This window comes from Suricata suricatta, chromosome 6, assembly GCF_006229205.1.
Source record: "Suricata suricatta isolate VVHF042 chromosome 6, meerkat_22Aug2017_6uvM2_HiC, whole genome shotgun sequence".
NCBI lineage: Eukaryota > Metazoa > Chordata > Mammalia > Carnivora > Herpestidae > Suricata > Suricata suricatta.
Genome location: NC_043705.1, coordinates 49,896,160 through 49,910,935, shown reverse-complemented (window position 1 = coordinate 49,910,935; position 14,776 = coordinate 49,896,160). Strand labels below are relative to the sequence as shown.

At 41.4% G+C, this 14,776-nt stretch overlaps 1 long non-coding RNA gene across 1 annotated transcript in view; it reads left to right on the top strand.

The window, feature by feature from the left end:
• The first annotated feature begins 7,614 nt into the window (after positions 1 to 7,614).
• The window catches only part of LOC115293191, an 18,900-nt gene continuing 11,738 nt past the window's right edge, over positions 7,615 to 14,776 (top strand). Inside the window, exons 1-2 of the long non-coding RNA XR_003909411.1 lie at positions 7,615 to 7,679; positions 8,929 to 9,004. This is a non-coding gene — a long non-coding RNA (uncharacterized LOC115293191). The remainder of the gene's footprint in view (positions 7,680 to 8,928; positions 9,005 to 14,776) is intronic.

The following is a 14,776-nucleotide window of genomic DNA, read 5'->3' as shown; positions in this document are numbered from 1 at the left end:
TTTATTGCCATGTTGTTGCTTGTTTCAGTACAAAACACTTCTCATTTCCCTCATGATTTCCATTTTCATCCATGGATTATTTAGAAAATATATTGCTAAGTTTCAAAAAACATATATTGCGTGTTATAGTTATCTTTTTTGTTATCGATTTCTAATTTAATTATGGTAAAAAGAACATACAATCATTTGAAATGTATTGAAACTTAATATTGCTAAGCAATATCATTGTATCATTCCAGGAATACTGAAAAGATTGTGAACTCTAAGTGTTAGATAAGTGTTTTATAAATATTAATTAGATTAAGTTAGTTGTCTGAATTATTGAAGTCTCTTATAATCAGTGAACTTTTTCTGTCAAGGGCTGTTTTCAGTTTTGTAGGCCACATACTCTCTGTACCAACTACTCAATGTTGCCCCTTTAGTGCAAAATAGCTACAAACCATACATAAACAAATAGGATGGCCAGATTTAACCAAAAGGCTGTGTAATACCCAAGATTTCTTTATCGTCCCCAAAAACCAGAAACCACCAGGGAGACCGAGTCATGCATGCAAAAGCAAAGGGCTTTATTATGGGTTTAGGCTCACCAGGGCCTAAGGGCTCACAGACTTTACCGGCGTGGTGGATCCATGCTGAGAGCGAGCCCTGAACAAAGGTGGGGTAGGGCTTTTATGGGTTTGGGAAGGGGGAGTTACAGGAAATTGTGACATAGGCACAGTGATCCAATTATTATTACACAATATTATTGACAACAGATTTATCCAATTACAACATTTAGAGTTTTAACCAATCAGAGTAGACCCAGGACCCAGGACCCTCACATAGGGTGTAACTAGCCTTAAGCAATAGGCCTGCCCTTAGGAATGTTAAAGGTATTACAAGGGTGGTCCCTCTTGCCTCGGGCAATGTGTGCCCTTCTATTGTCTCAAACCTGAGTCCTTACAGCTGTAATTTGCCAACTCCTCTTCTATATTGTTGCTATTTTTCAATCGACTTGTTCTTTCACTTACTGAGACAGGAGTATTAAAAACTAATTATGGATTTGTTTAGTTCTTAATCCTGACTTCTTAATGAATTGACTTTTCTATTATTATAAAACATCTCCCTTTATTCTTATTAATGCTATTTAACTTGAAGTTTATCTTGTCTGATATTAACACCATCAGCTTTCTTATAATTAGTGTTTACATGGTATAATTTTTCCATCCTGTTTCAACATTTTTGTGACTTTATATATTTAAAATGTTTCTCTCATAAACAACATACAGTTGGATTTTTCCTTTTTATTCCATCTAACATTCTCTACCTTTTTTTTTAATGGGAGCATTTTGTCCAATTACATTTAATTGTATGGTTGGATTTAATTTTACCATCTTGCTACTTATTATTTACCTTCTTTCTTGATTCATTTGTTTTTCTTTCATTTGCCTCCTTTTGAATGAGAATTTTTTATATTTCATTTAACCTCACATATAGGCTTCTCAGCTATATGCCCTTGTTTTATAATGCAATGTCCATCCTTAACCCATTTTATCTTGATTAAATTTATATCACTTCATATGTGATGAAAGACATTTTAACAGTGCTAGTTTGGGCTCTTTGAAAAGCAGACCCCAACATAGGATTATATGTACAATATTGTAGGGAACATCTGTGAAGGACAAAAGGGGAGAGATCAGGATGAGGTGGAAATATCCTTCAGGCTGTGAAAGGAGAATGGATAAGAAGAATTGTGGAGATAGAGTCTCAGATTGCAACACAGTTCTAAGAAAGTCTTGATTAAGCTGATGTGTCTGGCATTAGGCCAAAATGCCTTTAGTACTCCTCATGATGCTGAGTCATTAACTAGTAGCAGCCAGGGAAATTATAACCTTGGTGTGAAAACTACAGCAGATAGAAAGGGGCAGTAACTAAAAGTTGTTGGTCAACTGCAGACCGCAGTAGGCTTTTCTGAAGGAAATTTGAGCAGTTCATCTCCATGCTGCCACAGACTACCCCTTGTGCTGTATGGGTCCTTTTCTCCCTATGTGTTCAGGAAGCAACCAAATTTCATGGTTCCTACAAGTCTCTCTCTTCCAGTGGAAACTTAGAAGACAGAGAATAGTGAGACAGTCTGTTTTCCTTCCAGGCTGCTAACCAACCAGCCAGGCCATTGGACCATGATCTAGGGATCTGCATATACAGTCTTACGTTTAGTTACTTCTTTTATCACTCAAAGTCAAAGACTAGGTGTGTCACTTGCAGCACTGCATCTTGGGAAGATTTTCACTTTTCTCTGCCTTTCAAGGTCACCCTTGACTGTGGCTCTAATGTAGCACTGTTTTCAGCTTGTCTCCATATACTGAGTCAACTCAACTGTACACCAAGTTCAGACTTTTCTTCCCCCGTCAGCTGATCATATGAGATCCTCCCTACAACCATCAGTGTGACCTGGGAGATGGGTGCTGATGGAACTATAGTGAATAATGGAAGTGTAGGCAACCTGCTCATGCAGTTAACTTGGGCTCTCGTAGGCTTAGGCTTGAGCCTGTAACAATTCCTTTTTATAACAGACCAAGAGTTGGCTTATCCAACTTTTGACTTGATAGATCTGATACACTCCAGATCAACAGGGATAATTCCAGGTGCAGGATCATTTGCTGATCCAAATAACCAAGCATTCTAGCTCTACCTGGTCCCTATTGGCCAAAATCTTTTTTTCAAAAGGCATATATTTCTCTGCCGCAAATGTCATGACCTTGCTCCAGAACCCCAGAGGCCTGCAATGCCATTCTCCCACAGAAGCTTGCTATTAATTTCACACTGAATCTTTTCCTACCAGAGGTACCTCTAACACCATAGAACCTGTTAGACTACATGACCTATATGGCACCATGGCCATGACTTGCTGCTAAGCTCTTTTCTATTTTGGGGTCCCCTTCAACGCTGATGGCCTTCTGTGTCATTAGGTATATGGGCCAGAACAATACTCCCACTTGTTGAATGCACTGTCTCTAGATCCCAATGTGGCTTACCAGGCACTGTGCTTCCATCTCTGTGGTAGGAAGTGCAAGATGCAATCTTTTTTCTTTTACTTTGGCAGAGATTGCTTACCACACCCTTGACCACTAGACCCTAAAAACTTCACTTAAGTGGCTGGTTCCTGAATTGTCATAGAGCTTTTCTTACACTCTCTAGAGCCCATGGGTCTTAAGTTGACTTCAGTGTACTACCTCCTTTTGCTCATTTGCCCCCATCAGCATGATGTAATACATCAATGTGATATTCTACAAGATGTCTAGACAGTCCAGATCTCTTTGGAATATATTATGTCAGAGGATGCGAAAATTAACATAGCCCTACAAATTAATATTCATTGTCCATTCCATATACGAACTCCTTCTAATGTTCTTTTCTGATCAGAATAGAAAAAAACACGTTCCCGAAAGCAGCTGACCTTATGCCATGTATATGAAGCCTTACTAACACACTCTAGCAAGAGTCCCCAACTCCAACACAGCAAGTGCAACTGACATTCCTGCCGTTACAGAACAACAGGAGAGAAATCAGACAAATAGACAACACACAGCAAAAAGGATGCCTAAATAAAAGCATATCAATTATGACATTAATGTGAATGTGCCAAACACTCCAATCAATAAACAAAGATTGACAGACTGGATAAAAAAACAAAGATCCACATATCTATTGTCCCCAGTTCCTCAGGGGACAGAAGTATTGTAAAACTAAATGTAGTAATGATTGGAAAACGTGCATTTTTCTGAAAGCAATTAAACCAAACACTTAAAAAGGGTGAATGTTACTATATATAAATTATACCCCAATAAAGGTATGAAAGAAAACATTAAAAAAAGAGGATATCATCCAACTCATTCCATGAGTCTGGAATGTCCATCATCTAGCTAGTCAAGGGGAGGGGGGTGTTGAGAAGACGACAGACAATATAACTGATAAAGTAGATGCAAAACTCCTAAACAATTGAGAAACTGAATTCATCAATGTGTAAAGAAAGATAAAACCTCCTGACCAAGGTGGGTGTGTCTCAAGAATGGAAGCGTGGCTTACCCTTAAATAGCTGGGTAATGCAGTTCATCATACTTTTTTTTTTTTTAACATTTATTTATTTTTGAAAGACAGAGAGACAGAGAACAGAGGAGGGGCAGAAAGAGAGGGAGACACAGGCTCTGAGCTATCAGCACAGAGCCTGACGCGGGGCTCAAACTCATGAACTGCGAGATCATGACCTGAACCAAAGTTGGCTGCTTAACCAACTGAGCCACCCAGGTGCCCCTGCAATTCATCATACTAATACATTCTCAGAGTAAACACTTAACGATCCTCACAGGAGATGAAGAGCATTTGATAAAATATAACATCCATTCAGCTTTAACCCAAAACATAACTCTTATTAAATTGGGAATAAAAAGAAACTTTCTAAACATAAGTTACAATAAACAGCATACTTAATGACAGAATGCTCAACATCAGGAAACCTACAAAGAGATCTGCTTCTGCTACTCCTTTTCAACATTGGACTAGACATTCTGTACATTCAGAGTGAAAAGGGAAAAAATTATATGTAACCATCACTATTTGTAGGTACTGTGATTGTTCATTAAGAAATCCCAAGAATCTGTAGATGAATTATTAGAATTAGTAGGAAAATTGCTAAATTAAAAAAATCTATATTCAAAAATCAATGGCATTTCTATGCATTAGTCAAAATAAAAGGTGTAATTTATTTGAAGATGTTATTTACAAAACAAACCAAAAAAATACCAAGAAAGAAATTTTTATAAATGTATATGCTCTTTTTGGAGAAAATTATAATTGTAAGAGTTTACTGAAAGAGAAGATGTAAACAAAGAAAACAGTATCCCATGCTATTGGATAGGAAAACTCATTATAAAGATGTACATTCTCTTAAAAATATGTATCTCTAAAATCAATGCAAATCCAGATTCCCAACTAGGTTTTTCATGGAACTCAATAAACCCTGTGTGTGTGTGCACGTGCGCGCACATTTAGGTTCAAAGAGCAAAAACTAACATCTCTGAGGAAGAAAAAGGTGGGGGCAGGGGGCCAGCACTACTCCCTAGCAAAACTGTTATAAAGGTTTAGAAATTTAGACTCTGTAGTATAAGGAACAGACAAATAGAGGCTGGAACAGACCAGAAAGCTTCAAAACAGACTCATGTGTATATGGAAACTAGATTTATAACAACAAATACTGTATCAGCAGGAAAAGGATGAGCTATTTAATAAATGGGATTGGGATAGTTAATTTTTCATACAGAGAAATGAAATCTGATCCTTACCTCATACCATACACAGAAACCAAATCCAAATGTGAGTGGTAAAACTAAAGGATCTTTAGACAACAATGTAGGAGAAAGTCTATGAACTCAGCATGGAGAATTGTTTCTTAGATACAAAATATAGACCACCAAGTAGAGCCCAGCCCTCTCAGCAGTCTCTCTGACCTCTGGTGTCAGGCCAGCACCGCCTGCCCCCTTTTCCTTCAGCAGACCTTTGAGCAGGGCAGTCAGGGCTCTGAGGAGGTTCTGGGTGGACAAGAGGAACATGGCTGCCGCCTCCTTTTTGCCATCTCATACGAGACTGGCTCCATCTTCCCACAGAAAGAAAAAGTGTTCAAGAAGCAAGAGAGACATGCTGGTTTAATTTAGAAAGCACCTTTCAAGAGACAAGCAATTAAGCTTTGAAATGTTGCTTCCCTGGTGTAATACCCTTCAGCTGGGCCACACATTTTCTTTGCCTCAGAGCTAATGAAAATCAACAACAATGTGTCTGGGGAAAGGGCAGGATGCTATGATGAAGAGTGATGAGGGAAATGGGCAGGAAACAAGGATGCCAATCATTTTAGCGTACAAAAGGGATGCACAGTAAGTGACAAAAATCACTGTGCTGGAAAAGGGAGATGTGTATCTTATCTGCACAGCCCTGATGCTGGAACACCAACGGCAGACGCCCCACTAGCCAGCCAGCTGGGAGGATCTGACCCTCTTGGCTCACATGGGCCAATCCCAAGGGACGGCTCTGGTTACATCTCCTCCTTCCTTCTGCTGAGGGATGAGACTGAGCTGTGCAAAGGGACCCAAATGTTAGAAGGAAGAAATGGATCAACTGTAAAGAAACACAACAGTTGCTAATTATTCTACCACTGATTTCTACTGACCTAATATTTACTCGGTAGAGTCCAGAGTTCTGCATTTAAGTAACAAAATAAATAAATCTTTTATTGTTTACATGCCTCCAATGTCATTGAGATTATTTATCAAACCCTCTCAGTAAAAGTGAATATTCCATCTGCTGTCTGGTGCACATTCAGAGCCAGTGTTAAATCCTGTGACCATTTATCTTTGTTTTAAAGACTAGCACATTTTCACCATGGCTCCATCTCATTATAAAGAAGTCTTTGGAAGATTAGCGAAGCATTACAGGTATTTAAACTTGCGTGTGTACTCTAAGTCTAGGTATGGGATGATACCTCTGGCTGCTAAAAGGAAAGTTCAATGATTATACTTAACTCTAGACTTTATTTTTCACGCTGCCTAAGCTGCCTCTGGTGATAAGCTAGCCATGTATTCAGGTATTTATGGTCCTTGGGCTTTTGGGCTTTGTGTCTACATTGTGTCCCCATCAGAAACATGACTTATAAGCTGACCATATATTTTATAAAATTTATTTATATATAAATAAATTTTTATATATAAAATCTCCACCACGTGTCCATCTCTTTAAGCATCTAGGCTGCAAAATATAAAACAAATAGTCCTTGCCAAAAATCTGAGAGCTGGATGGAGAAGACAGACAGACACACACACACACACACACACACACACACTGGTTAAGAATATGAGTTTTGGGGTCGCCTGGATGGCTCAGTCAATTTAGTGTCTGACTCTTGGTTTTGGCTCAGGTCATGATCTTATGGTTTGTGAGATCTGCGCTAATAGCACAGAGCCACCTTAGGATTCTCTTTCTCCTCCGCTCTGACCCTCCCCTGCTCTCTGTCTCTCTCTCTCTAAAAGAAAAAAAAAACTAAGAAAAAAAGAATACAGGTTTTGATATCAGATGACTCAAGTTCAATTCCCATATCTGGTATTTCCTAGTTGTATAGCCTTGAAGAAGTCACTTAATTTTTCTAAGTTTTAATATTCTCATCTATAAAATAGGGTTTTATTTATCTAACAAATATTTATTGAGGACATCCTTCGGGCCCAGCCTAACCTAGATGCTAGGGATCTAGCTCTGGGCCAGACAAAATCCTTCCCAAGTGAAGCTGGCATTCAGATATTAACAAACAGTGATTAAAAGTGAAATAAGAGACATGTATTATGTCAGGTAGTGATAAATGCTATGAGGGAAATGGAGCAGGGTGAGACAGTGAACACAGGAGGTTGCTATATATGAGACAGGTCAAGGAATACTTGTTCCAAGATGTGTGGGGCAGAGTCCTGGGTGAGTCAGCAGAGGCCTCACGTGACAGTCTGGACAGAGCAGATCAAGACAAAGAGCAAGGCCCTGGGGTGGAAGCAAGCCTGTGTGGCCAACGGACAGCAAGAGGCCAACATGGCGACAGCAGCGAGCAAGGGGAGAGGAAGGATGTAGGAGGAGCTGAGCCTGGGGCTGGGCCACAGTGCTCCATCTAGACCAAGGTAAGAACACCACTAAACGGGATCCATGATAGCAGCTTCTTTTAGGATTGTTGTTTGGGCGAAGCAAAGTCCTAAATGCTCAGGGTGTGACGCCAGCACTCAGTGTGCACCAGCCATTATACCCGTGGGAGAAGGGTGCTGATGGACCTGTGAGCCAAACATCAGGAAAGCACAGCCGAGCGCTCTGAGGTAAGTGGTTTTTAATCCAGCAGGAGAAATAAGATGAGGATCCAAATATCTATCCTCGGTAGGTAAAATACAGCATGGGCCCCTGTGAAAGCTCAGCCTTCTGCATTTCAGAAAAAAAAATCCTGATTTTTGAAGATTATTGTCGCCTCCATGATAGCAGACCATGGACCCTTCTTACTCCCTGAGCGGTATCCCTAAGGCGTTAACACAGTGCCTCGCACACAGTAGGCACTCAAACAATATTTGTTGGATGGTTGTACAGACTAATTTAAGGAGAGTATTCACACGTGTTGAGAACACTTTGAGCCTCTTGGTACTGACCATATTTTCGTTTCTTAAACTTTCAGACACAAATAAAATGATTTTTTACATACTCATGGAGCCAGTACATTGAATGTTTAACCAGGTCACTGAGATTCTTGGCAACTGATGACAAAGAATCTCTTTAAAGCGCTAGAGCATTTATAAGGAAATATCATTTGCCCTCTGTGAATGAGGGTGGCAAGGCTTCTTGTGAAATATATCGTAATTATACCCATGGTCCCTAGCACTGGTGTCCCCATCTGGTTTGCTTTGTTTGAGGCCAAGATTCATAGAACAAAAGGACAGCAGAGGCCATCAGAGGTCACTCTGGCCAACTCTCACACACAGCATGCTTGTATTGCAATGTGAACATTAAAAAAGCAAAAACAAAACTTGTCTTATATAATTTCCCAGCCCTACCCTGGGTAAGGACCATTTTTCTTTTTTTATGTATTTATTTGTTTTGAGAGAGAGTGCGTATGCACAAGCTGAGTAGGAACAGAGAAAGAGGGAGAGAGAGAATCCTGAACAGGCTCTGTGTTGTTGGTACAGAGCCCGATGCAGGCCTTGATGTCACAACCCATGAGATCAAGACCTGAGCTGAAATCAAGAGTCTGACGCTTAACCCACTAAGCCACCCAGGTGCCCTGTGGACCATTATTCTTAGTCCAGATGCAGAATTGGGGATTAGTCTAGATGTGGCTAGTGGCTACAGGGCACATGATGTCACTAAATCATCCATTTTTCTCTTGGTCAGGCGCAGCTGCTGGGGGCCTCTGTGAGTATTCAGCAATGAGAGGCAGAATACAGCGGTTTGTGGAACTAAGGGTGAGGTATGTCTTAGGTACTCGCATTACTGGGAGAAAAAAATCTTCCCAAACGGGGGGAGGGGGGGTCAGGGTGGGGAAGAATGTGGACACTAATGAAGGAGGAGATCAACCCAGCAAAATCAGCATCAGAGTTGCTAGGAAACAAGAAAATCTTGATATGGTGGGATCCTGGGAATTAAGGCTAGGTGAAATAGGAGAAAGGCAGGAGAGGAGAGAGAACAGTAATGATTTCAGAAAGATATAAGGGAAATGCTTAAATCATGAAGGCAGAAGGCACCAAGCTCATTTTTAAAAGCAATACCAAAAAATGAAAGGAACGTGGCATTTGTAAAGAGATGAGAAACGTGAACAACAGAAACGGATGAAAAGGGTCTCCCACTGTTCAAAGGTGGTAGCAGCTGCCATCACTCCCCTGAGCAGCCTCCCCCACTCTCACCCCTGAACTAGAGGTCCTGATAATACTGCCAGGAAAATCCTTGTGATAAGCTTTAGAGTCTTGTGAATCTCTGAGATTTGTGTTGGGGGGGGGGGGGAAGCCATACTGTAATGAACGGAGGGAAGCTGAGCTCTTGAGCAAAAGACCAGTCTGAACCTGAAATCTTTCCCACAGCACTCCCTGAATTTTCTACTCTGTGAAATAAATGCTTACACTGCCTGAAATAATACTGGTTAAGGGTGCATATCTATTTCTATACCTTCTTTTCAAAAGACAAAAAATGTTCAGATGTTATGAGAGGTGTTAGCTGGTAATTTACACATTAGTATAAATGAGCCTGTCCACTTCTTTCTACTATCTAGCTGAGATCATTTGCTATAAGGGAAAGGAGGAATCTCAAAAGTTAATAATGACTAGATTTATTCCTATTTATATTGCTGCTACTTCTAAAAAGGTTTTGAGGCAGCAAACATTTTTAATTTTGTGGAATGATTTTATGGAATAAGATACACTTATCCTGCTTTCCCATACACACATAAAATAGTCGTGGTGTCTAGTTGAAGGTATGGTTGGAACATGGTAAGGAGGAGGTTGGAAACATTAAGGTGAAGTTATCCTTGATAACATAGAAAGTAAATTGTTTTCTGCTAGTTAAACTACCAAATCCATACGTGTTATATCAGAACAGAGCAAGTGATACTACATTAATTTTAAAGGATCAGAATGGCTTTCATGCCTACAAATGCTGGCTCTAATCTAATCGAAGATATCACCACAGTTAAAGCAAGAAGGTGTCTAGCCAAGAGACAGATGGCCTAGAAAAGAGAGACTGAAAGAAGCAAGCCCTGAGCCTTGATTTTGCATGCTGTGCCTTGAGGAGAGAACAGTAGGGCCTAAAGATGTTTTTGTCCAGTCCTACAGCAATTGATACCCTGATCTATATGCAGCTAACCACACAGCTTTCTGATTGCTAATTTCCTTTGCAGATTTGCTTCAGAGGAATAAATGCGTTGGTAGCAACATGCTTACCCCAGGGGGTTTAATAGCCAGCAATGTTGCTGTGTAACCTGACATTCGTTTAACATGGGTCAAACCCTGAACTTCAACTTCTTCTTGCTCTGAGACCACAAGAGGCTTTGTCCATAGGACCTGATTATTATGAGCTGTGGCCCTGGCCCAGAACTTCATTAATAAAGACAGAGAGGAAAATCTTCCTTCTCCCACGTCTCCTTTTTCTTTCCCTCGTATTTTCTTCTGTACCACATATATATTCTTTCCGTTTCTAGATCCCTAACTTGCATTACAATTTAGCTTTTATTATGGATAGAATGGCTTCAGAGGGATATCCTGAGGACCCTCCACCACCATTGTTTCTAGGAGAAAAAAAACATTGTTAATTCCAATAACTGATTCGCAAATGAATTTTGGACCATGACCCAGTGATAACATGGGGACACTTTGTTCCTGTAAATTGGTTTTTCTAGCCAGTGGAGCTGGCTGGGAAATGCACTTAGTAAATCACTCCCAGTATTTTGGGAAGGAAAGAGAAGGTTCTAGAAGAGATGAGTCAGGGTAGGGGGTGGGTAATGGAGGGGAAAGGAACAAAAAGCCAAACAGTATTCTGAAAATGGACTTTATATCCAGCCAGAAATAACTGATCAGGCCTAGCTAAAGATTTTCTGAAGTGATGAAGCAAAAATTAATAGAGAAATCTTTAAAAGTGTCTCTCAGTGAAGGTTAGATTCTCATCAGTGATAAGCTAGTTGGGTTTATAAATAACACGCTCTGCCTGGTGATCTTGATAAGGCCTGATTCTCTCCTCCAGAGTTGGAAATGAAGTTTTATATCTCTGTAAAAATACAGCATCTGATACAGTGTCGCACCTAACTGCTCTGGCCCGATGGCTTCATATAAACATGATGATAATGAGTCTAGCCTAACAAAAGGACAAATCTTACCTTACTTCCAAGTACCTAAATGGAAATAGTGAGCTGGGATGGCTCAAGCCCTTTACTCATCAAGCTACATCTTACCTACTTAGTGTGTGGGTGTAAAAGTGTGTGGGCTTCTGTTTGGCAGGCCTGGGAGAGGTCTGGGATGAACTAGAACCTATCAAAAGAGACAAAAGTCAGTATAATATAGTTGCCACAATCCTTCTCTCCTGAAATTAAGCACATGGCTCTATTCCAAGGGGAACATTACAGCAGTTCTGTCAGAATTCCGTAATTGTACATATTGAAAGCTTCAAATATTCATTCACTCATTCAACAAGCATTTATGGGCTATGCACTAAGTTCCAGGCATCGCTGGTCTACAAGAGACAACAGAAGACACACAGTTGGATCTTGTATCAGGAGGGAGTGTGCCCGAGAGGCTCCAGAAGTACAGAAGTCCAGCCTATTAGGGGAGTGGAAACGAGAGATTACTCCAACCACACTCAGCCCCGGCTGGTTGATTACTTCTGGGTAAAGAAGACATGTGCCTCCAAAAAGGGAAGGGACAGAAGGACTGGATATGATTCTGTCTGGGGCTAAAAAGAAATGAAACGCTCAAGACTGATCCCGAACAAGCCACACCAGATAGACTCACAGGATAACCATGCTGCAGTGCGTACGTCTGGGAGACCAGACAGTGCCCCAGAGTGACAGGGAACCGCAGCTTTCTCCTGGAGAAGAAGGATTTGCCTGACAGGCCAGAATGCGCTGCCTGTCCTTGTTGATTTACTCAAAATGTCCCTTCCTCTTGAGAGCGCTGATGCAGCTTCCCAAATAATGTGACAACTCCGAAGACACTGGCAGGGCAGTCCCAGAACAGGAGTGACTGGTTTCAGCGTGGGGCTAGGGCAAGTATTCCAGTTCTGGGGTCAGAGTTGGGTTTCTAGCAGAGCTCTGCCACTTCATGGGCCTCTGTGACCTCATCTGTAAAACAGGGCCCACCCGTCAGAACTTCTTCAGAGCAAGGACTTAATAAAATAATTGCTGTCCTGAGCTTAGTGCATAATAAGCAGACCACATAGGTCAGCCATTATGGTTACCAACAATAAAGAAGGGTTTTTTTCCTATCTGGTGTCTGGAAATGAAAGAACACTTCAACTTCCTCCATTTTGACCTCAAATCTTCTAATTGAGTAAGTTCTTTGCAGCTCATCTCTTAACTCAAGCAAAGGAGCCTAGAGGCAAAGCCTCCCCTGAGGGGAACTGAAACTACTCCTTCAAGCAATAAGGACTGCCCTGAGCCAGCAAGACCCCCGAGTGATTGACCCTAAGACCATGATCAACCTAACCTTCCCTGCCCACCCGCACATACCCACCCACCTGTGTCCCACATTTTCTTTATATAAATCTGGAGGTATTCTTGACACTTTGCAGACAGTTTTTGGACAAAAGGCCAGTCCACTATCTTCCCAGAGTTGGCCTCACTGCATTAATTCCTTTCTTGTTTCTCCACCACTTGTCTTTCTGTTTTTGGATTTTGTCAGCAGCAAGTGGCTGAACCTAGTTTGGGACCCCTGGGGTCAGGTGCTCTTGCACCCCTGCAGCCCAGCTACAGGAAGACAGAGCTGCCCTGGGCATCAGTGGGAGGCAGAGCTATAGTCTTTAGACAAGACAGAAACAAGCCAGGAAGGAGATTGTGTTCCTTTCTCCAGGGCTCTTCACCTTCCCAAGCCCCATCTTCTGGAGCCACACTAAGCAAGAAATGGTGAATGTTTAGTCCTGGGTCTTGCCTACACATTCCCCAAAGTCCACCCCTCCCCAGACCCACACACAAATACTTGCAGACAATCTTCAGGGATGCTGCGGACAGGAACTAAGGTAAGGGAGGAAGGGGAAAAAAAAAAACATCCAAGAGACCTTTTTTCTGAAGAAGAAAAATGGGGGAAATAGGAATAGGGGGAAAGAGAAGGTGGGATTTAGAAAGAAAGGTGGGATTTACAGATATAACACCTCATCACAGAACAAGAGACTTCCTAAGGTCTCTGAGAAAAGGGAAAACCAAGACTTAAGAAGAAAAAGGCCTTCAGACACATTAAGGGGTCTGCCGGCTTGTCAGCCAACAGGAGCTGAAGGCCTGTATCCTGGCAAGGACACATCGGCCAGTTTCCGTAAAGAGCCAACATTAGCAGTTCAGTTGTCTGGAATGCAGAATTGGGAACATCAGAGGTTTCATGAAAAATGCAGAGAATCGGAAAAGCATTCAGAGATGCAAGCCAAAAATAAGAGGGAGAATATGTGGTAAAGGGCAGGACAGGATTATTGCCCTGCAGGGGTCAAGGTGGGCAGGAACAATGGCAGTGAGGGCATCCGCTCTGATTTAAAGGAACAATTGATTTAAATTGTTTTAAAAGAACAAATGATTTAAAAGAACAATCCACACTAATCTGGGATGTTCTTTGGAATTCACGCATTTAAATAAGGATCTCCCTGAGAGTCTGGAAATTAATGTCAAACAGAAGATTGCAGTGGAAATGTAAGAACTAACTCACATAGAGCATCTCAGTCCATTATCTTGCTATCAGCTTCTGGTCCCCATCACATTCCAGGAGGGAACAGACAAGACGTGCCCAGGCAGAGGTACTGCCTGGCTGTTCCTACCCGCTGAAGGGAAGGAAGATAAGGTTGATTTGGATTTACAAGGTCTTACCAGATGTACCTCAAGGTTAAGACTAAGAACTTTTGCCCCTCCTCTTTTATCTTCTAGTAATTTAAAGATCCTGTTAGAAATCTACAAGGAACTCACCAAACTCCACACCTGAAAAACAAATAATCCAGTGAAGACATGGGCAGAAGACATGAACAGACACTTCTCCAAAGAGGACATCCAGATGGCCAACAGGCACATGAAACGATGCTCAGCATCACTCATCATCAGGGAAATACAAATCAAAACCACACTGAGATACCACCTCACACTGGTCAGAGTGGCTAAAATGAACAAATCAAGAGACTATAGATGCTGGTGAGGATGTGGAGAAACAGGCACCCTCCTACACTGTTGGTGGCAATGTAAAGTGGTACAGCCGCTCTGGAAAACATTGTGGAGGTTCCTCAAAAAACTGTCAATAGGACTCCCCAGCAATAGTACTCCCCATAACACCAGCATACAGAAGTGCTGATGCACAGGGGCACATGTACCCCAATGTTCATAGCAGCACTGTCAACAATAGCCAAATCATGGAAAGAGCCTTAATGTCCATCAACTGATGAATGGATCAAGAAGATGTGGTATATATGTACACACTGGAGTACTACATGGCCATGAGAAAAAATGAAATCTGGCCATCTGTAGCAAAGTGGATGGACCTGGAGGGTGTCATGCTAAGCAAAATAAGTCAGGCAGAGA